Raw genomic sequence first — 23,722 nt, forward strand, 5'->3', positions numbered from 1 at the left:
AAGGAAAGAAAGGCTACCCAGGGCAGTGGGTATGTGGAGATGAGGTTAAAGTTAGATTGGGCATGGTCCCATTGCATGGAAGAGCAGGCATGTCATAACTAATAATCAGCCCAAAGCTAACAACAACTAAGACACTGCTTATAGATTTCATTTAATGACTCACTCATACTGGTCAGGATAGAATATCCCAGTATCCTTTCCTGGTCCGGTCTTTTTGTGATTCCTGATGCACTTTGTTCTTGACTCTCAGTGTCCTCTGATGGGCCCCAACAAGCCACATCAGAAATAATTAGGGATGGGTATAATTGCTAACCTGAAAAAAGAGTATATAGACATATGTTTAATACCTCTTCATTAAATATAAAGGACTTTCATACATATTGAGGTTGTGAAAGATGGTGTAAAGATGGGGATTCTTCTTGGTCATCTGTACTTGAATGATTCAAAGCTGAATGATCTGTCTTCAGGTCAGCAGAGCCATTAGAAACCTGTGGCATTTGTAATCCACAATAGCACAAGTTATTATTCTATAGCAAGTAAAAGCAGATAGTGTTGGAAACATTCAATGTCGGGCAGTATTTGTGGAAAGAGAAAAGGAATTTGTTATTTTGTTTCCCTGTTTTTCACTTCACAAATGCTATTTAGCCTGCTGAGGCTTCCCAGTATTTCCTGTTTTTGTTTCAGATTTCATCACCTGCGGCTGTTTGATTTCCAATTGCTGTTGAATTCAGTGCAATTTCTTTCAGTGATGCCAAACTTGAGTAAGCTCTGCTTCTCTCCTCACCCATCCCTAAATACTTCTTGCCTCAGTACACTTTCTTGCCCCAATTCATTCCACAGAGATTCCAAATGAAAATCCATTCTTCACGATACTTAACAACCCAGGTTCACAATATTCAACATTCCTTGAGGCATGGTCCTCCATCAATCCAGGGATTCATGCTGAATGTCATGTAATGGGACATCCTTGTTCTTAACTGCTCACTGTAGCAAGACTGACTTAGTCTACCTCAAATCTGCAGCGTTCTGTAGCTTATCCTTTGCTGTATTCATGGCACAACAGTGAAGCTGTGAACAGTTTCAAACTCCTGGGAGTCTACATCTCACATAAACTCTCACGGTCCCAGAACGTATCCTACACAATCAAGAAAACTCACCATGCCTTTTCTTTCTGAGGAGGCTGAAGAGAGCTGGTCTATGCACATCAATACCCATAATCTTCTATAGTTGCACAGTAGAGAGCAACCTAACCTGCTGCATCACTGCACGGTAAAGAAAGCGGGCAGGAAGGCTCTACAACAAGTAGTTACAACTGCCCAACGCATCACCAGCACCAGCCTACTGGCCACCTAGGACAGATATACAGTAAGGTGTCAGATACAGGCCAGCAATATCGTAAAGGATTCCACCCACCCTGTTCAATAACTGCTTGTCCCATTCCCATCAGCGAAGGGGAAGAGCATCAATACGGGGGCCACCAGACTCAAATCAGTTACTTTCCCCAAGCAGTAAAGCTAATTAATGCCTCCACCCTCTAACCCACCCCACAACAAGCCCCCCTCATCACAAATTAACAGTTTATGTCAGGGTTACCTTATATACAGACACAACTGTAGCTAGTGGCACTTAATGTACATACAATCAATCCCCCTTAGCACTATGTATTGATTTGTTGTCCGTGCATGTGCTGTGTCTACACATGTGCATTGCTCTCTCCCGCTGAAATGAGAATACACCAGTTAAAGCCACCTCCTGCATCCATGCTTTTATTTAATTGATATGTAGTTGTGCACAGACACAGCAAATTGGCAACGGGTATGATCCTGAATGTCAGAAAGTATCAGGAACTGCACCAGCAGTTAAGACACAATTACAGGGCAAAACAGCGAGAGTTAAACAGCATGAGAAAGCCGTCATAGACGTGAGCAACAGTGAAAGACGCTCTGGATTTAAAGTGAAAATAACATGGTGATGACTTCGGTTGGAAAAGTTGACTTATTTGATGATAGCACTAATGAAGGTTGGGAGTCGTATATCAAGAGAGTTGAGCTGTACTGTAATGCAAAGAACATGAAGGAGTAAAAGAAAGCTTAATGGCTGCAAGGACTTACAGTCTCTTATGCAACCTAGTAACCCCTGCAAAGCCAACAAGCAAGATGTTCGACAAAATTGCTACAATTTTACAAAATCCCTTGAGCCCTAAACTGCTGGCAATAGCAGAGAGATCTAGATTTTACAAAAGGAACCAGTCAAAAGATGAAAACCTTTCTGAATACATTGCAGAACTATGCAAACTTTCCCAGTACTGTGACTTTACAGATGGATTAAGGGACAGGCTTGTATGTTGCATGCATGGAGAAAGCACTGAAAAGAGACCTATCCTTAGAATGGGCATTGACAATTGCAATATCGTTAGAGCCTGCAGCAAAGGATGCAGCAGAAGTACAGAAAAGGGGGTTAGAATGTGAAATGCACAAAATGTCCCTGAATGGTGCAAAAAGCCAAAAATGTTATCGATGTGGCAAATCCTCCCATGATGCAAATGTGTTTTAGTTCAAAGAAACTGTCTGCATAAAGTGTCACAGTCAAGGTCACAGAGAGAGAGAGTGTGCAAGACAGACAAAAAGCACAACTGAGTGAAAAGTCTTAAACAAGAAAACAAGCAAATGCATAAAGTTACTGAATGTAAAACAGAATCAAACAACATAGAGTTTGACAAAGGAGAACTGTAATGCCTTGAACCGCATAGTATTATTGAAGCAGATCACAATAGATGTATCTGGTGTAAAACTGAAAATGAAGCTGGATACAGTGTCAGCTTTGTCTATAATTCCACAGGCTGACTACAACAAACTGCTTTCTAAGATGCCATTAGAAAAGATCTCAGCAATGCTGAAGACTTACACAGGTGAAAAAGTGTCTCCCAAAGGCAAACTGAAAGCAAATGTGACATATGGAAGCTAAACACAACAGTTAGAGCATTATGTGTTGAAAAGTGGAGGGCCAGCATTTTTTGGACATGAGTGACTAAGAAAAATCCAACTAGACTGGCACTCAATCTAAGCTCTCAGTGAGGCATCAAAAGGGTAATGGCAGCCCAAATGGTATCATTAACCAGAGGCTGTTTGGGATGCCAAGTAGTTCAAAATGCACCCCCACAGACATCGTTACACCCATGGGAGTGGCCATCGTCACCATGGAAAAGAGTACATATTGATTTTTTCTAATTGCTGTGCATGATCTCCAACACCCACTGGGTACATCAGTGGTCCAGTTCTTGGAGCTATCATACCAGGTGTCCACTTTTGCTATGGGTGCTAATTCAAAGTGGCTGGAAGTTATACCAATGAAGTCAACCACTTCAAAGACCACCTCCACTCTGAGGACTATCTTCATCAGAAATAGCTTACCAGAACAAATTGTGAGAGACAACAGACCACAACACACATCAGAAGAATTCTGACTGTTCATGAAGAAAAATGGCACCAAACATTTTGAGTCAGAAATGCCATTAAACAATTTTGAATTTTGAATTCTGAATCTATAAGTAACTCAGTTTTTCTTTCAATAGAGGCTCTCTGACCTGTTCAGTGTTTCCATTTTTTACTTTTTTTCCAGATACCTGGCATTTATTCTTCAACCTTATAATTCCAGACTGCTTTTCACCTGCATATTTCCTTGCAATGGGGACAACTTATCAGAACAGAGGCAACAGCATCAGCTGCTAAGATCTGAGTTACTCCCAGGGTTCTGACCTCAGTCTTCAACTTTGCTTTCCAAGCAAGGTACTTTGAGGAAAATGCATATTTCCATCAACTTGGGATTTCTGTCAGGGTTTTCTCTGAGGAACAAATAAATTTTCTTTCAATTTTTATATAAAGGAGATCTGAAATTCAAACTGGACAAACATTCATAAACCAGTCTTGATTTTCCAGCCTGGCAAAACTGCTACTGAGAATACCAGTGGGACAGGGCTTCCACAACACTTCAATCCATCACTCACACCTCAACTCTCACAGTCTTATACAACTGTGAGGAAAAGACAAGCTTCAGGTAAAACAAAGCTAGATAGTAGTTTTCAAAGGTAAAAGCTGTAACCCCAGTAAGTGTTATGACTTTAAATTTTGAGTAGCGTTTCTTCCTTGATGACCCCATCAGCCTTTGGTTACCACCCTCTTTCTTCTTGCCCGATTCCTTTCTTCATCCAATCTCTCCTGCATCCTGTCCTCTCACAGACTATTGCTGTATTCTCTCCTCTTCTGCCCACTTTCTCTGCATATTAAAACATGTTTTTTCTCCAACATTACTCAGTCCTGATGGAAAGCCATTGACCTCATGAACTCTCTTGTTATATCCACAGATGCTGTTTGATTCAGCATGCCCTTAGAATTTCTCTTTTTTCTCCAGATTTTCTGTAATCATGTTGTTTTATTCTGGGTGCTTCAGTTTCCTACCACATCCTAAAGTCTTGATGGTTGGTAGGTTAATCGTAAACTGTAAATTAGCCCCAGAATAAGGAGTGGGAGATATGAGAGGAAATAGGATACATGGTGATAATTGGGGGAAATGGGATTGATAGGAAAGAACTGGCAAAGACTTAAATCAGAATAACCTTCTCCTACTTCCTGATGGCGTTGGTGGTGGCATCCGTTAGACTCGTGAGACCATGGATCCGCGCCTGAAAAGTCTGGAGTATACTCTCCAGGAGGCAGGCCTGGGCAAGGTTGTATGGAAGACCGGCAGCTGCCCATGCAGCAAGTCTCCCCTCTCCACGACACTCATGTTGTCCAAGGGAAGGGCCCCACTACCACTCCTCGGCTTGACAACCTTGGAACCACTGATACGTATGAGTAATACATATGACGTCTGATCCCTACTGACCAATCATGGGGTGTAGTTTAATAAAAAACTGCCAGATCAACCATATCTTCTGAGTGAAGAGATCAGAGGCCTTCTATATTGGCCACTGTGCATTTTGTTTCTTTTAATACTTCCATTTATATATTGCCTTCAGCAGGATAAGTTGCCTCAAGGAGTGTCACCAAGACAAACAGACAGGATAAAAAGCTTTGCTGGTAAAGTAGGTTTTAAGATCATGTAACAGAGGAACACTCAGCAGGAAAATTGGAGAAGAGAGGGCACCATCTGAAGCCAGGTAAACATTGAAGCAAATAGAATTAGAGACTGGGAGTATTGGGGGAGTGCAGAGGTTCCAGATGGATGTAGGAAAGAAGGGGAGAATGAGACCATGAAGGAACCTGAAGACTAGGATTTGGTAATATTTACAACTTGCTTTTACTTGCAACACCAATGTCAAATCTGAATATCAGCTCCTTTATCTTGCTATAGAAAGGAATTGGCTGAAGGAGCATTGGCACCAGATTATGACAGGAGGTAGCTCAGCAGAGCCCCCATCACCTGCAGGGAGACTGCGGAGAAAGCAGAGTCATTCCCAATGGCTGAAGCCTCAGGCACCAGCCTGTGAGTCATCGTCCTAAAGAATTAAATGCAGAATTTCTGCACGTAATATCAGAGTGAAGTGGAAGCCGATATCACGAAGTAATTACACTTACCATTTTAATTTTAATTTTGCAGTGTTGTAGCGACATCACCTGTTAAATTCACTTTGTCGAACTTTATCTAGTCAATTATTTTGTGGAATTGGGTTAGACGTATGGTTTTACAATTGATATGGTGATCTTTCATGAAATTAAAAGGTTGCAAAGATAAGAATATGTAGCTATATGAAGGCCATAATTGCACCTTCAGGACACCTGATCACCCAACATTGTAGAGGGCCAAATGGGATGGCATCCAAAAATGGCTGCAGAGGGAATAATACACAATTAACCAAGGCTGTTGATGGAATGTGGGCAGGAAGCCAACTATGAGCTGCCTGATCATTATAATGATTTCAGTATGCAGCCAGCAGAACCCACTCTGTTGATTGGCTCCACTCATCGGTAGGGAGTTGTATATTACATGTTGATATTTTCAGTTAAAGCAAGACAGCATTGCTTAAGGGCAATATGCACCTCTTGATAGTGAGGTATATTGTTGTTGGTGCAAGTGAGGGATTACTGCAGAAACTAAGCTGCCCTTGAAAATGGTGAAGAATTCTCTATTAGGGAAGAGAATTGAAAAAAATAACATCCGTGGTGAAGGAGAAAGATTTTCTGTGCACAAGAACTTGGAATTCTTCTGGGCTGATGTGCTGGATTCTGAGGATCAAATACTCAAGAGTCTTGAACAATCATCCAGGTGCAGTATTTACAGGAATTTCAATGACATCATGAGAGGTCAAGGTCAGTAAATGTATCTTCAGATACTGTCTCCTACCACCCACACGATTGGTTATAGAGACTGGTCAATGCACCCTATCATCTTCATCCACCTGCCAAGAATTGGTGCTACACATTCCTATGTTTCACTTTCCCCTCCCCCTCCCCAACCCTTATACTACAAAACTTTGCATCTACATCTGTCCACTTGACAACTAATCAACCGTAAGAACATAAGACATTGGGGCAGAATTAGGCCATTCAGCCCATCGAGTCTGCTCCGCTATTCCATCAGGGCTGATCCTGGATCCCACTCAATCCCATACACCTGCCTTCTCACTATATCCTTTGATACCCTGACTGATCAGAAAGGTATAAACTTCTGCCTTAAATATACCCATGGACTTTGGCCTCCACTACAGTCTGTGGCAGACACAAAAACAATCATAAAGTCCAATGTTCAGAGGTTCCCTGTCCTCTCTGAGAGATTCAGAATGCAGAGGAAGTCTCCTGCTCTTGGGTGTCCTAGCCTCCATAGAGAAGACAGTGGCAGCTTTTGGCCCATGATAAGTTTTATTCCAGCAAAGATGAAGATCACCATGTGGCTTATCATCTTCTTCACATTGCACAGTCCTCTTTCCATGGTCTCCTCTGACACCCAAGCTGCAGAAGGTGTGTGTGTTCTTCTTTCACACAACCTATCCATGCCTGATTACAACTTTCAAACTTGTGGCCCCAGTCATGAGACACCTCAAGATGACTGAGCCACCAAATCAACAAATCAAAAAGTTAGCATCAGCGAGTTTTGACAGCTTGGAATGCACAACCAGGGAGATGATGGAAGCATATATAGTATCGGTGTAATAGGCTATTGGAGAGGCCCATGATTATGTAGAGAATGGATTGATATGGACCATGTTCAGACTGAAGAGAATGGGAGTCATGATCTTCATTTGTCTGGTATAACATTGTGGGTCAAAGGAACTGCGCACGCGCTGTACAATTTTATGCCCCATGTTCTAATACTCTAAAAACGAGTAACATGTGCCTTACCATCGTCTTCACATTGCACAGTCCTCTCCCCATGGTCTCTTCAGGCTAGATGAAGCAGAAACTAAATGGAACACAGGTATGTTTACAGCACTAGATTTGCCTGAAAATATTCAGCTCAACATTGAGTCTTGAGAATTGAAATATCCTCAATGAGAATATGAGGTATTGTATAAACTTACATTGGGAATCACTGTACTAGTATGAAGAATTGAGATGGCAAGCAACTAAATGTTCAGGGCCACAGTTGTGGATCGAGTGGAGATGTTCTATAACATGATGCCTCAAATCTGAATTTGGTTTCTCTATTGCAGGGTTCACATTCTGAGCATTAAATTCAATACCCAGTGAGCAGATTTGCAAGTTAATGTTTAAGGGTATTCTGGAGTTATGTGAATATAGCAGATATTAAATCAAACAACAACCAAGCTTCAGTTCTTATTATAAATGTAAATAAGTTCAGGAAGCTTGCAATTTGCCTTTAGTTTTTTTGTACCTTGCAAGCAGTAAGTTGAAATTACAAGCACAGACTACTCCACAGACAAAGAAATTCCACATGCATCAGCCATACGTTAAGACAATGGGGTTATATTAAATGCCAAGCATCAGTTACGGGTTTAAGGAATTTACACCATTTTGTAAGTCCAGGGAAGTGTCCCAGCCAAGGTATTTGACCATACAGAGGTGTCTCCCTCTGTAGTTACACAATTCAAAGGAAGCATAGTCAACCCAAAGTATTGAAGTAAACAATGTCATTGTAACTATTGAAACTGTACTGAATCACCTACTGTTACTTTTGATCTTAAGAGTATAAAAAATGTGATATACTTTGGGTTTCTGAGCCTTTACTGAAAGTGTCTCCAGAATGATGCCTGCTTGTCGTGATGAATAAAGATTCCTACATCAAACACGAGAAAACCTGCAGATGCTGGAAATCCAAAGCAACACACACAAAACGCGCCGATGAAGCGCCTTGGCCAAAAAGCGACTGTTTTCTCTTTATCATAGATCCTGCCTGACCTACTGAGTTCTCTAGCATTTTGTATGTGTTGCCAAAGACTTCTCTATCACCAGCTTCAGTCCCTCTCCAGTGACTTTGATCACAGTCATAACAACGAATAGCTGCATGGAGTCACTGGAGTGAAGATATGGAAGGGAAGATATAAAAATGTTGCAAGTGTTGCATCTCCTATGATTGTATAGGAAATGTAGGCATATAATGGATGTTGGCTGTGTACCTACTGCATGAGAAGAAGCAGGAGATGTTGGCTAAGTGAAGGCAGAGTCAAATGGATCTAGGGAACATGAGACATGGGTGGAAATTGGCAGCAAAGGATTATGATAGCTTTGAGTTCTGTACATATGCAGAAAAAGCACCAATGCGGTCAGTCATCAGTGTTATCAATTGTGGAGGGAAGAGATGCGGCTTTCGTAGAGAATCCTGACAAAAAGATGTTGTTCAGGTTGCCACTCCCTTCTACTTCCTCCTCCTGTTCCTGTACTTCATTCTGCTCCTATTCATCCCCTTATTTCTGCTCCACAGTAGATCACCGTGCAGCTAGCATCAAGGACATGGTATGTCTGTTCATAATGGGCATACCATGAACCTCCTCTGCTCTTGTGCTGAGCACTGGAGGGACCCTCCAGCCCATACTAGTCCCTGTATTGTTTCAGCAAGCCAGTGGTGGTTTTCATCACATTTTGTATGCCTACTTTCATTCCTGTTATTGAGTCATAGTGCTACAGCACTTTAACTCAATTCATCCACGCTGACCAATGTGTCTTCCTGAGCTAGTCCCATTTGCCTGCATTTGGCCCATATACCTCTAAACCTTTCCTATTCATGTACCTGTCTAAATGTGGTAATTGTTCCCATCTCTACCATTTCCTTTGGCAGCTGATTCCATATTCCGAGCATATATTACACATTGTGTGAGAAACCTACCTTTTGGGGTGGGAGGTTGGGGAAGACCTGCCTCTTTATATCTTTCCCTTTTCACCTTAAACCCATGCCCTCTACTATTAGACTTCCCTACCCTGGCAAAAAGGCGATGATAATCAACTTTATCTATGTCTTTTATAATGTTATAAAGCTCTATAATGCTCCCACTCGGCCTTCTTCACTCCAGGGTAAACTATCCCAGCCTATGTAATCCCTGCCTAAAGGCACAGCTAATGATTATAGAAAAGAGAGTACAGCTATATCAGGTCTAAGAGTTTTTGTAGTGTCTTCGCAAACCAAAGATGACCACGCTTCACTTTTGGAAGAGTACGCAGATGTCTTTGAAGGGCTTAGAGGCTTACCTGGTGTACACAAAATTCATATAGATAAGACAGTGCCACCTGTTATCCATGCATTCAGGAAAGGTCTGTTTGCATATAGAGACAAGCAGAAACAATAACCAGCATGGAAAAGATAAATATCACGCAGAAAATTGAATAACAAACAGATTGGGTTGGCTTGCTGGTCATTGTGCAGAAGAAAAATACAGCATTGCCAATATGTCTAGACCTAAGAGATCTCAATTAAGCCATCAAGAGAGAGCATTTAATATTACCAGCATGGGAGGAGATCATGTCCCGGTTTGCAAACTTGTGTCGAGTGGTTCAGCAAACTTGATGCATCATCTGGATTTTGGCAGATGAAGCTTGATGAGAAAGGTTCAGCATTGTGCACTTCTAACACACCACGAGGAAGATGTAAGCCTGACATTGGTGGTGGGGAAAATGCTAGAGTCAGTTATCAAAGATGTGATAACAGCACATTTGGAAAGCAGTGAAACCATCAGACGAAGTCAGCATGGATTTGTGAAAGGAAAATCATGTCTGATGAATCTCATAGAATTTTTTGAGGATGTAACTAGTAGAGTGGATAGGGGAGAGCCAGTGGATGTGGTGTATTTGGATTTTCAAAAGGCTTTTGACAAGGTCCCACACAGGAGATTAGTGTGCAAATTTAAAGCACACGGTACTGGGGGTAAGCTATTGATGTGGATAGAGAATTGGTTGGCAGACAGGAAGCAAAGAGTGGGAATAAACGGGACCTTTTCAGAATGGCAGGCGATGACGAGTGGGATACCGCAAGGCTCAGTGCTGGGACCCCAGTTGTTTACAATATATATTATTGACTTAGACGAGGGAATTAAATGCAGCATCTCCAAGTTTGCGAATGATACAAAGCTGTACGGCAGTGTTAGCTGTGAGGAGGATGCTAAGAGGATGCAGGGTGACTTGGATAGGTTGGGTGAGTGGGCAAATTCATGGCAGATGCAATTTAATGTGGATAAATGTGAGGTTATCCACTTTGGTGGCAAGAACAGGAAAACAGATTATTATCTGAATGGTGGCCGATTAGGAAAAGTGGAGGTGCAACGAGACCTGGGTGTCGTTGTACACGAGTCATTGAAAGTGGGCATGCAGGTACAGCAGGCGGTGAAAAAGACAAATGGTATGTTGGTATTCATAGCAAGCGGAATCGAGTACAGGAGCAGGGAGGTACTACTGCAGTTGTACAAGGCCTTGGTGAGAGCACACCTAGAGTATTGTGTGCAGTTTTGGTCCCCTAACCTGAGGAAAGACATTCTTGCCATAGAGGGAGTACAAAGAAGGTTCACCAGATTGATTCGTGGGATGGCAGGACTTTCATATGATGAAAGACTGGATCGGCTAGGCTTATACTCTCTGGAATTTACAAGATTGAGGGGGGATGTTATTGAAACATATAAAATTCTAAAGGGATTGGACAGGCTAGATGTAGGAAGATTGTTCCCGATGTTGGGGAAGCCCAGAACGAGGAGTCACAGTTTGAGGTGTGATGAGAGTACACATAGATTAAGATGTTAGCTGTCCTGTGCTGGCACCAGTGGGAACAGCAGTTGGTCTGCCACCTGTCTTCAGGAGAAAGAGAGATAAGGAAAACAATGGAGCAGCATTTGGAGATGTAATGAAGGAACGGAAGGAGAGCTGTCAAGATCGGCTTCCCTTTGAACCCTGAACTGTTTGAAGTGTGATGGACAGGCGATACCCCAGCAGGGGGATAAAAAGGGACAGGTTCGTTAAGGCAGGACACACACGACACCACGAGGTAACGAGACCCTGGAAGTGGTGCGCCTCCCACAAGTTGGTGGGAGTTTTGGAGGGCTGGTCACGGGACCAAGCCATAGGCGCACAGGGTGGAAAGGTACGATCGGCGGGAACCTGGTGTGTGTCCGCCTTTGCCGGGGTGCCAGGTTCACCGCAGAGAAACGATCGTATCTGGAAATGGAGGGGTCACAGTCAGTGACCTCAGAAGACATCACAAAGGGCTCACCCGAAAGCTGACTGCGAAGAATATCGAAGGTCTGTGTGGAAGCCGTTTGAATATTCATTCGTTTTTGCTCTCTCTCTCCTTCCCCCCACTGTCCATCACCACGGCAGTGATTACTGTGAACTGAACTCAACTCAATTGAACTGAACTTTGCGTCACTTTGAAACTGGTCATTTACCCCTAGACGACGATAGAGCTTGATTGATCCTGTTATCCTAATTCTGTGTACATGTGTGTTTATCATTGCTGAACTGTTGCATTTATTATCCTTTTGATTAGAGTACTGTGTTGCTTGTTTCTTTAATAAAACTTTCTTAGTTCCAGTAATCCAGACTCCAACTGAGTGATCCATTTCTGCTGGATTGGCAACCCAGTTACGGGGTACGTAACAGAGGATAAAGGCGAAGCCTTTTAGGACTGAGATGAGGAAAAGCTTCTTCACACAGAGAGTGGTGAATCTGTGGAAACAGTTGAGGCCAGTTCATTGGCTATATTTAAGAAGGAGTTAGATATGGCCCTTGTGGCTAAAGGGATCAGGGGGTATGGAGAGAAGGTAGGTACAGGGTTCTGAGTTGGATGATCAGCCATGATCGTACTGATTGTGCAGGCTCAAAGGGCCGAATGGCCTACTCCTGCACCTATTTTCTATGTTTCTATGTTTCTATATCACCAGGAAAATATATGCTTGCTACTGGTGCATTGTCTTGAGCAGTCAACAAGAAACGAAAAAATGACCAAGAGATTAATACAGATATACAGGTATGTGTTGACATGATTGTCACCTCCAGTCCAGTATCTCCCAAAAGAACAGAAAAGATTAGGAAAACAGATGAAATAATGAAAGTACTCAAAGATACAATACAGAAAGGATGGCCAGCAGCTAAGAATGACTGTCGAATGTGTATTCGGAATTATTGGGCATGCTGAATTGAACTGTCAGTAGTGGAAGATATGGTCCTCAAAGGGAACAGATTTGTGATTCCAGTGTTGCTATGCAAGGAAATGCTCCAGAAGGGCATCTTGTTGAGGAAAACTGTAAATGTAGAGCTTGGGAAGTGATATACTGGCGAAGAATGAACCAAGACATCAGCCAGACCACTGCATCATGTGAAATATGCCTTACCTACAGACAAAACCAGCAAGCAGAACCATTTGCACCACACCCTGTACCAGACAGGCTGAACTTCAAAGTTGGAGTGGATTTGTTTGATTGTAATGGGATGAGAGATATTGTTGTAATAGACTACTTTCCCAATTATCCAGAGGTTGCAACATCTAGCAAAGCAGACATCACCTTCCCGAAATCTGTGTTTGCAAGGCATAGAGTTCTATGTGAAGCTATATCAGACAATGGTCCGCAATTCTTGAGATGTGAATTTGAGTCATTTGCCAATGATTGGGGTTTTCAATATATAACTTTAAGACCACATTGCCCAAAATCTAATGGCCTTGAAGTGTGTTTGGTCCAGGTAGTCAAGGGCTTCATGAAGAAAGCACAGGATGGATAAGAGGGTTTCCACAAAAGTCTGATGATTTACAGAAGTGTGCCACTGCAGAATGGACTTTCACCAGCACAAATGCACATTAATGTTCCAGTACACGAAAACCTGTTGACACCTAAAGGAGCACAAAAGGTCAAATTGACTAAAGAAAAAGGGGAAGAAGAACAGAAACAGTATCATGACAAGACTGCAAAAATCCTACCTGTCCAGAAGCCTGGAGATGAAGTGTGAATCTGGGATCACGATTCTAGCACCTGGTAAATTCAAGGATATATGCAAGAGGGAGTAGCTCCACATTCTTACCAGATCCAAACAGAGAGGGAGTCACCTCTAGGAAGGAACTGTGTAGATCTATGACCACGAGCTCCAATCCATAGCAGGGATACATTACCTGTCAGTACACCAAAGGGGCCAGAAGATGCGAAGAATAAACTTGTTGATCAGAGTTCTCAGAAACACAGAAATATTAATTTGCCAAATACAAGCAATACATCTGTGGAAATGTATAGCAGACAAAAAAGGATGATTAAACCACCTCAAAGACTGATTGAGAGTTGTTGAGTGAAAAGAGACTGGCTACAGAATGTAATCATATTTGTTGGAAAGGATTATTGTTTCTTGCAGGTTTATGAGGAAATAGTATTGTGTTTGTTTTGATTTAAAGGGGGAAGAATTGTTATTATTATAAGAACTTCAATGTGCGTGGTTCACCTGGAACTGGAAATAATGATGGTGAGCTGGTCACACATGCTCAGTGTGGAGCTAAAGCCATTTCTGTAAATGTAATGTGCTAGCATTCACCTGTGATTTTTGTCTTCATTAATAACAAACATGACATCTTACTTAATCATATCCTTCCTATATTTTGGCAACCCAAACTGCAAACAATATTCCAGGTGCACTCTTGTTGCACAGATATATATGAGATACACACTAAATAAGTAAACCCTATCAAGGTTAACGAAGCATAGATTTGTTGGAAAATGGAATAGACCATTCATTCTATTGAGTCTATGCTGAATTTTTTAAGCACACTCCTGCTAATCCCATTGCCCAGTTTTTTCTCTGTATCTTTGCAAGCATTTTTCCTTGAAGTGTTCACTTGGTTCTATTCTGAAAGTCAGTATTGAATGTGCCTCCAGCGCACTTTCAAGCAGTGAATTGTAAATCATGAACACTCACTATTTGGAATAGTCTTCCTCAAAATTCAGTTAATTTTTTTTCCAATTACTTTACAAATGTGGTGCTTTCAAAACTGTAAACTGCTTCCCTTTATTCACTTTTTCTGAACCTATATTAATATTCATGCTTCTAGCACATCAGCTCTCAACCTTCCCTGCTTTAAGAACAATCCAAGCAACCATTTTCAATGTCTGTAACTCTGACAGGATAATATCTCACACAATTCTTCACAGGCATGTGTGTATTTACGTCAGAGGGATCTTGGTCCCCATACAGCATCATTGCCACGAAATGACTAAAATGTTTAATTTTTGCTTTTCATATTTTCAGTGGATCATAATAACAAAAAAACCATTGGATGAGACCAATTTAAATTAATGATAAAGTGTTTTGAAGACAAGACTAATGGTCTCCTAGGCAGCATAATCAGAAACAGGTTTAAAAAGAGCTGTGACCAGCGGCCAATCTGGACATTGGAAGTTTTGAGAGGAGGGGACTTCAATCAGGTCCACTGCCCAAGTACAAAAGGCAGCAGCAAGTTGCTACAGCGAAGAAGAGTTTTGACCAGTGACTAGTCAGTGTTTAGGATTGATTTGCAAGAACAAATTTAAGGAAGGCAGTGGCAAGCACTGCAGCCATCGTAGCAGCGGCTGTCATCTGAGCACCCAGAGTCAGAGTGGTGACCTCGAGACTTTAACCCTTCGAGGCTTCAGTCAGAGAAGGCAAAGGAAAGAAAAGCTCTAGGTTTTTTCTTTCCTTCCCTTCTTTATATCTGCTCAGCTAGGTCAGTAGAGATGCCAGGCAGGATAGTTGAATGCTCCTCTTGTGGGATGTGGGAAGGCAGGGAGACGCCCAGTGTCCCTGACAACTACAACCGCAAGAAGTACATCCAGCTGCAGGTTCTAACATTCAAGAGCTGGAGCTGGAACCGGATGAACTCTGGATCATTTGGGAGGCTGAGGAGGTGATAGATAGCACAAATAGAGAGGTAGTTATAACAAGGTTCAGGGCACAGGAGATTGGGTGACAGTCAGGAAGGGGAAAGGATTTAATGAGCCAGTGCAGAGTACTGCATGGCCATCCCCATCAACACCAGTATACCACTTTGGATACTGTTGCTGGGGGGATGACCTAACAGAGGAAAGTCATGGTGGTCAGGTCTCTGACACCAAGTCTGCCTCTGCGACTCAGAAGGGAAGTGACGAGAAGTGGCACGCTACGGTGATAGGGAATTTGTTTGGTAGGGGAATGGACAGGAGGTTCTGTGGGCGAGAATAAGATTCCCAGGCAGCAGATGCCAGGGTCTGGGATATCTCAGATCTAATCCTCAGCATTCTTTTCCTGTTATATGCCAATGTTGTGGATGATGGAATTGATGGTTTTGTTGCAAAGTTTGCAGATGATGTGAAGATAGGTGGAGGGGAAGATAGTTTTGAGGAAATTGAAAGGCTACAGAAGGACTTAGACAGATTAGAAGAATGGACAAAGAAATAGCAGCAGGAATACAGTGTCGGGAAGTGTGTGATGATGCACTGTGGAAGAAGAAATTAAAGGGTTGTCTATTTTCTAAATGGAGAGAAAGGGCAAAAACTGAGGCACATAGATACATAGAAATCATTGTACAGGATCCCCTAAAGGTTAATTTTCAGGATGAGTCTGTGGTGAGGAAGGCAAATGTAATGTTAGCATTCATTTCAAGAGACCTAGAATATAAAAGCAAGGATGTAATGTTGAAACTCTATGAAGCATTGGTGAGGCGTCACTTGGAGTATTGTGAGCAGTTTTGGCCTCTTATCGTAGAAAGGTTGTGGTGAAACTGGACAAGGTTCAAAGGAGGTTCACAAAGCTGTTTCCTGGAATGAATGGCTAGTCTTCTGAAGAACATTTGATGGATCTGGGCCTGTATTCACTAGAATTCAGAAGAATGAGAGGTGGTTTAATTGAAGCCTATCGAATGGTGAAAGGCCTTGATAGGGTGGATGTGGAGAGGAAGATTCCTGTAACGGGAGAGTCTAAGACCAAAGGACATGGCCTCAGAATAGGGGACGTTCTTTTAGTATGGAAATGAGGAGGACTGTCTTTAATCTGAGAGCAGTGAATCTGTGGAATTCTTTACCAAGGGCAGCTGTGGATGCCAAGTCTTAATGTATACTTAAGGTGGAGGTTGGTAGATTCTTAATTGGTCAGGGCATGAAGGGATATAGGAGGGAAGGCAGGAGATTGGGGCTGAGAGGAAAATTGATGAAATAGCAGAGCAGATTCAATGGGCTAAATGACCTAATTCTGTTCCGGAATCTTATGATCATATGGTCTTAATATTACTGGCATATGGTGTGAAATTTGTTGTTTTGCAGCAGCAGTACATTGCAATACATGATAATAAAAACAATAATAATGTTTGATATTATAATAAGAAGCATATATAAATAAATTAAAAAGCAGTGCAAAAAGAGGTGGCAAAAAATACTGAGGTAGGGTTCATGAGTTCATTGTCCATTCATAAATTGGATGGCAGAGGGGAAAACGCTATTCCTGAAACACTGAGTGTGTCTTCATGCTCCTGTACCACCTCCTTGATGGTACCATCGAGAAAGGGGCATGTCCTTGGTGATGGCGGTCCTTAAAGATGGATGCTGCCTTTTTGAGGCATCGCCTTTTGAAGGTGTCCTGGATGCTGGGGAGGCCATTGCCCCTGATGGAGCTGGCTGAGTTTGCAACTTCCTGCAGCTTTTTCTGATCCTGTGCAGTGATCCCGCCACAGCAGACGGTGACGCACCAGTTAGAATGCTCTCCCCGGTACATCTGTGTCAACTTTCATGTGTCTTTGGTGACATTCCTATTCTCCTCAAGCTCCTAATGAAGTATAGCCAATGTCTTGCCTTCTTTATAATTGCATCAATATGTTGGGCCCGGGATAGATCCTCAGAGATGCTGACATCCAGGAAATTGAACCTGCTCACCTTTTCCATTTCTGATCCCTCAATGAGGACTACTGCATGTTCCTTCAATTTTCCCTTCCTGAAGTCCACAATAAGTTCCTGGTCTTACTGAATCTCTATCCCTCCTGGATGCTTTGGAGACAGCATTAACCGACAGGAGGCACTTCAAACTTATGGAGAGATATCACCAATATTAAGAGCATCACTTACTGCAGCACAGGAACAAGATCATAGATCCACAATGTCCATGTTGATCATTATCCTAACCTTGACTAAGCCCTTCTGTCTCCACATCATCTGTATCCCTTTATTCCCTACCTGTTCATGTCCATCTCTATGTCCTGAAGTGTAGATATTGTATTAGCCTTCACCACTTCCTCTGGCAACATACCCCCCATACTGAGCATGGGTAATATAAAAAAAAGACATCTAGTCATAGTCATAGTCATACTTTATTTGATCCCGAGGGAAATTGTTTTTTGTTACAGTTGCACCATAAATAATTAAATAGTAATAAAACCATAAATAATAAAATAGTAATACGTAAGTTATGTCAGGAAATAAGTCCAGGACCAGCCTATTGGCTCAGGGTGTCTGACCCTCCAAGGGAGGAGTTGTAAAGTTTGATGGCCACAGGCAGGAATGACTTCCTGTGACGCTCAGTGTTGCATCTCGGTGGAATGAGTCTCTGGCTGAATGTACTCCTGTGCCCACTCAGTACATTATGTAGTGGATGGGAGACATTGTCCAAGATGGCATGTAACTTGGACAGCATCCTCTTTTCAGACACCACCGTCAGAGAGTCCAGTTCCATCCCCACAACATCACTGGCCTTACGAATGAGTTTGTTGATTCTGTTGGTGTCTGCTACCCTCAGCCTGATGCCCCAGCACACAACAGCAAACATGATTGCACTGGCCACCACAGACTCGTAGAACATCCTCAGCATCGTCCGACAGATGTTAAAGGACCTCAGTCTCCTCAGGAAATAGAGACGGCTCTGACCCTTCTTGTAGACAGCCTCAATGTTCTTTGACCAGTCCAGTTTATTGTCAATTCATATCCCCAGGTATTTGTAATCCTCCATCATGTCCACCCTGACCCCCTGGATGGAAACAGGGGTCACCGGTGCCTTAGCCCTCCTCAGGTCTACCACCAGCTCCTTAGTCTTTTTCACATTAAGCTGCAGATAATTCTGCTCACACCATGTGACAAAGTTTCCTACCGTAGCCCTGTACTCAGCCTCATCTCCCTTGCTGATGCATCCAACTATGGCAGAGTCATCCGAAAACTTCTGAAGATGACAAGACTCTGTGCAGTAGTTGAAGTCCAAGGTGTAAATGGTGAAGAGAAAGGGAGACAAGACAGTCCCCTGTGGGGCCCCAGTGCTGCTGATCACTCCGTCGGACACACAGTGTTGCAAGCACACGTACTGTGGTCTGCCAGTCAGGTAATCAATAATCCATGACACCAGGGGAGCATCCACCTGCATCACTGTCAGCTTCTGCCCCAGCAGAGCAGGGCGGATGGTGTTGAACGCACTGGAGAAGTCAAAAAACATGACCCTCACAGTGCTCACTGGCTTGTCCAGGTGGGCGTAGACATGGTTCAGCAGGAAGACGATGGTATCCTCAACTCCTAGTCGGGGCTGGTAGGTGAACTGGAGGGGATCTAAGTGTTGCCTAACCATAGGCCGGAGCAGCTCCAGAACAAGTCTCTCCACGGTCTTCATGATGTGGGAGGTCAATGCCACCAGTCTGTAGTCATTGAGGCCTCTGGGGCGCGGCGTCTTCGGCACAGGGACAAGGCAGGACGTCTTCCACAGTACAGGAACCCTCTGGAGACTCAGGCTCAGGTTGAGTACATGGCGAAGTACTCCACATAGCTGAGGGGCACAGGCTTTGAGCACCCTGGTACTGACACCATCCGGTCCTGCAGCCTTGCTTGGGTTGAGACGTTTCAGCTGTCTTCTCACCTGATCAGCCGTGAAGCCCACCATGGTGGTTTCGTGTGGAGAAGGGGTATAGTCATGAGAGCAGGGTGGGGGACTGTGAGGAGGAGTAGGAGGGGAGAGTGGAATATGTGTTGGTTGGGGGCCGACAACAGATGACTCATGTGGGGGGTGGGCAGGGGCCACAATGTCAAATCTGTTAAAGAACAGGTTAAGTTCATTGGCCCTGTCCACGCTGCCTTCCGCTCCTCTGTTGCTAGTTTGCCGGAACCCACTGATGGTCCTCATCCCACTCCAGACCTCTCTCATGTTGTTCTGCTGGAGTTTCCACTCAAGCTTCCTCCTATATCTGTTTTTAGCCTCCCTGATCCTGGCTTTCAGGTCCTTCTGTATTGCCCTCAGCTATTCCCTATTTCCATCTCTAAACGCTCTCTTTTTAGCGTTCAGGATGTCCTTAATGTCCTTTGTTACCCATGGCTTGTTATTTGAATAACAAAGGACAGTTCTTGTCGGAACATTGCAGTCCACACAGAAGTTGATGTAACCAGTGATGCACTCTGTGAGTCCATCAATATCCTCTCCATGTGGCTCACAGAGAGCCTGCCAGTCTGTCACCTCAAAACAACCCTGGAGCGCCTCATAAGCCTCCTCCAACCATTTCCTCACTGTCCTCGAGGTTGCAGGTTTACTCTTCACCAGAGGCACGTAGCAGGGTTTTAGATGCACCAGGTTGTGATCTGACTTTCCCAATGGGGGGAGGGGAGAGGAGCTGTATGCATCCTTAACGTTAGCATACATCAAATCCAGAGTCCTCTCCCCTCTGGTTGTGCAGCTCACATACTGCGTGAGCTCCTTTAAACTTACCCCCCTCTCACTTTAAAGCTATGCCCCCTAATATTTGAATTGGAATTGGAATTGGTTTAATATTGGCACATATACTGAGGTAAAATGAAAGGCTGTTCTTGAATATTTTTCATGCAGATCATTTCATTACACAGTGCATTGAGGTAGTACAAGGCAAAATGGTAACAGAATGCAGAATAAAATTAACAACTACAGAGAAAGTGCAGTGCTGGTATACGATAAGGTGCAAGATCATAAGGTGTAGATTGTGAGGTCAAGAGTCCATTATATCAGTCAATGTAACTGCAGGGTAGGAGCTGTCCTTGGTCCTGGTATTTCCACTCTGGGTAGCCGACTCTGCAAAATGTGCCAAAATGAGCCAAGGCCAGAGAACACTTCCAGGCCAATATCAGAACATCAAGGCACATTTTGACTGTGGAATTTGAGCTTCATCATCTGCACATCTTATCAGCACTCTACTCTTTGAGCTTGTGGGATGACTGAGAAAAGCTTTAGGGTTGTTCTTAAACATTGTTTCACATAAGTCTCTGGTCTGAAGAAGATGCATTCAGCTAGCACTGAGAACTTCAAGTAGGTTAGGGAATGTATGACAAAAACCAAAAATGGTGAATAGACTGCAGAGCATTTTAAATAATGCAATCAAATGCTGCCAAGCAAGTCTTGTCCCCACCCACTACCTCACCTTATGGAAGAAATTGCAGATCATAAATAGACTTTAACAGCCAATTAAGAATGCCCACCACTGGACTGAAGACGATCATATGTAACCCTGAGGGAATGCTGAAAATAAAAGAGGGATTTGTAACTGACTTAAGATGAGATGGTAAGGCATTGTGCACAGTAATTTATAATCTAGGATGCAGTGATTAGGGGAACAAACGGGCTGCAATCACAACATTTAAAGCAGTACTGTGATAAATGTTTGAAAAAGAAAAAGAAATGCAGGAATATGTAGAAAGAGAGAGAAGTAGCTGAAAAGGGACAATATGTTCAATCTGCATGAGAGCAATGGAATAAATGGCCATTTCTACACCCCTCATATGAACTCTTCTCCCTCCTGCCATCTGGCAAAAGGCACCAAAGCATTCGGGCTCTCACGACCAGACTATGTAACAGTTTCTTCCTCCAAGCCATCAGACTCCTCAATACCCAGAGCCTGGCTTGACACCAACCTACTGCCCTCTACTGTGCCTATTGTCTTGTTTATTATTTATTATTATTTATTGTAGTGCCTGCACTGTTTTTGTGCACTTTATACAGTCCTGGATAGGTCTGTAGTCTAGTGTAGTTTTTGTGTTTTATCTTACATAGTTCAGTGTAGTTTTTGTATTGTTTCATGTAGCACCATGGTCCTGGAAAACGTTGTCTCATTTTTACTATGTTCTGTACCAGCAGTTATGGTTGAAATGGCAATAAAAAGTGACTTGACTTGACTTGACTTGACTAATGTCCAATTCATTATAATAGGGCAGAAATATCCCTTTAAATTACAAATCAATATTAAAGAAATACAGGTAAATAAACATGATGCTGTAGGTAAATACTTACGTGTTTGCTCTTCCTTAGTCCCAGTTATTTTTTCCACAAGGGAATCAAATAAACTCAAAATGTTCTTATCTAGATGATGATTCATTATTATTGAAGTTGATTTAATGGCTTAAAGCTATGTTGATGTTGAAAACTAATATTTAGAAATGGCATGCTGAAAATCTAGACATGAAAGAAGGATTCAATTTGAAACAGGCAGCTGGCACTGCAGTGTTGCCCTTTACAGAGATTGCTGGTGCAATGTATTGGCATTCAGGAACATTACTCAGCAACAGAAGCTGTCATTCAGTTGTGTTATTATAGGGTTCATTGTATCTCGGTCCTAATGAGCATTTGATTCTTTACTTGCTCTTTCAAATAATAGAAGGACATTAAAGTGTAAAAGCTGTAAAGTGTAACTGAGATCAAACTGAGCACCTCTCAATGCTCAGGGTCTGATGACAGGTGCAAAGAGAAAAGAATATGGTGAGGAGATAATTTGAAGGAAGAATTTATGTTCTAGTGTTATTGATGAAACAAATAAAAAGATAGAGTGGGAGGTGAAGACAGCGTGCCCTTTGCTTCATTGTTTGCTGAAAGAACTAGACAGGATTTCAGAGTGTCTTTTTCAAACAGCTTTATAATGCACTTGGGTAAGGAGTGCCGGTTTGAGGTTTGAAATGTTTCAGTCCTCTGCTGCACAACACAATCTCGGACAAACTGTACCCAGCACTTTGATTTGGTTTTCAAAGTGGTCTGGCAGGAGAATGTTGGTATGATCCCTAACCAACTTTGGCTCAGCTGGCCTTGTATTTCCTCAGTTCTGCAACTCCCGTTACTTTCAACTCCCCCTGTGCCCTGAAACATCCAGCAGCCACTCAACTGCCTGAGATACCTGCAGTGTTTCCACAAGTTTAAACACTCCCCCAGCAGTCACTGAACCTACCTGGCCAGAACTCAGAAATACTGCCCCTAAACCCTTGACCGTTTGACACCCTTTCTAATCAAGAACCTATTAACTTCCAGTTACGTTATATGGCTCAGAATGTTGGACAATATCTAGTAACACGAGGAAACAAATTGTAGCAGCAGAAATGTGGTTTTTGAGGAGAATGCAAAGAATATCACGGATGAAATGAATATCAAACAAGGCTGTCATGAACAGAGCAAACACAAAAAGAGAAGTAATGTATGAGATCATGAAAAGGCAACATAACTTCATTGGACATAGAAACCATAGAAACCATAGAAACTACAGCACAGAAACAGGTCTTTTGGCCCTTCTTGGCTGTGCCGAACCATTTTCTGCCTAGTCCCACTGACCTGCACACGGACCATATTCCTCCATACACCTCCCATCCGTGTATCTGTCCAATTTATTCTTAAATGTTAAAAAAGAACCCGCATTTACCACCTCATCTGGCAGCTCATTCCATACTCCCACCACTCTCTGTGTGAAGATGCCCCCCCAATGTTCCCTTTAAACTTTTCCCCCCTCACCCTTAACCCATGTCCTCTGGTTTTTTTCTCCCCTTGCCTCAGTGGAAAAAACCTGCTTGCATTCACTCTATCTAGACCCATCATAATTTTATATACCTCTATCAAATCTCCCCTCATTCTTCTACGCTCCAGGGAATAAAGTCCTAACCTATTCAACCTTTCTCTGTAACTGAGTTTCTCAAGTCCTGGTAACATCCTTGTAAACCTTCTCTGCACTCTTTCAACCTTATTTATATCCTTCCTGTAATTTGGTGACCAAAACTGAACACATTACTCCAGATTCGGCCTCACCAATGCCTTATACAACCTCATCATAACATTCCAGCTCTTATACTCAATACTTCGATTAATAAAGGCCAATGTACCAAAAGCTGTCTTTACGACCCTATCTACTTGTGACACCACTTTTAGGGAATTTTGTATCTGTATTCCCAGATCCCTCTGTTCTATTGCACTCCTCAGGGCCTTACCATTAACCCTGTATGTTCTACCTTGGTTTGTCCTTCCAACATGCAATACCTCACCCTTGTCTGTATTAAACTCCATCCGCCATTTTTCAGCCCATTTTTCCAGCTGGTCCAAGTCCCTCTGCAGGCTCTGAAAACCTTCCTCACTGTCTA

Source organism: Mobula hypostoma, chromosome 4 (genome assembly GCF_963921235.1).
Source record: "Mobula hypostoma chromosome 4, sMobHyp1.1, whole genome shotgun sequence".
In the NCBI taxonomy this organism is placed as follows: Eukaryota; Metazoa; Chordata; class Chondrichthyes; order Myliobatiformes; family Myliobatidae; genus Mobula; species Mobula hypostoma.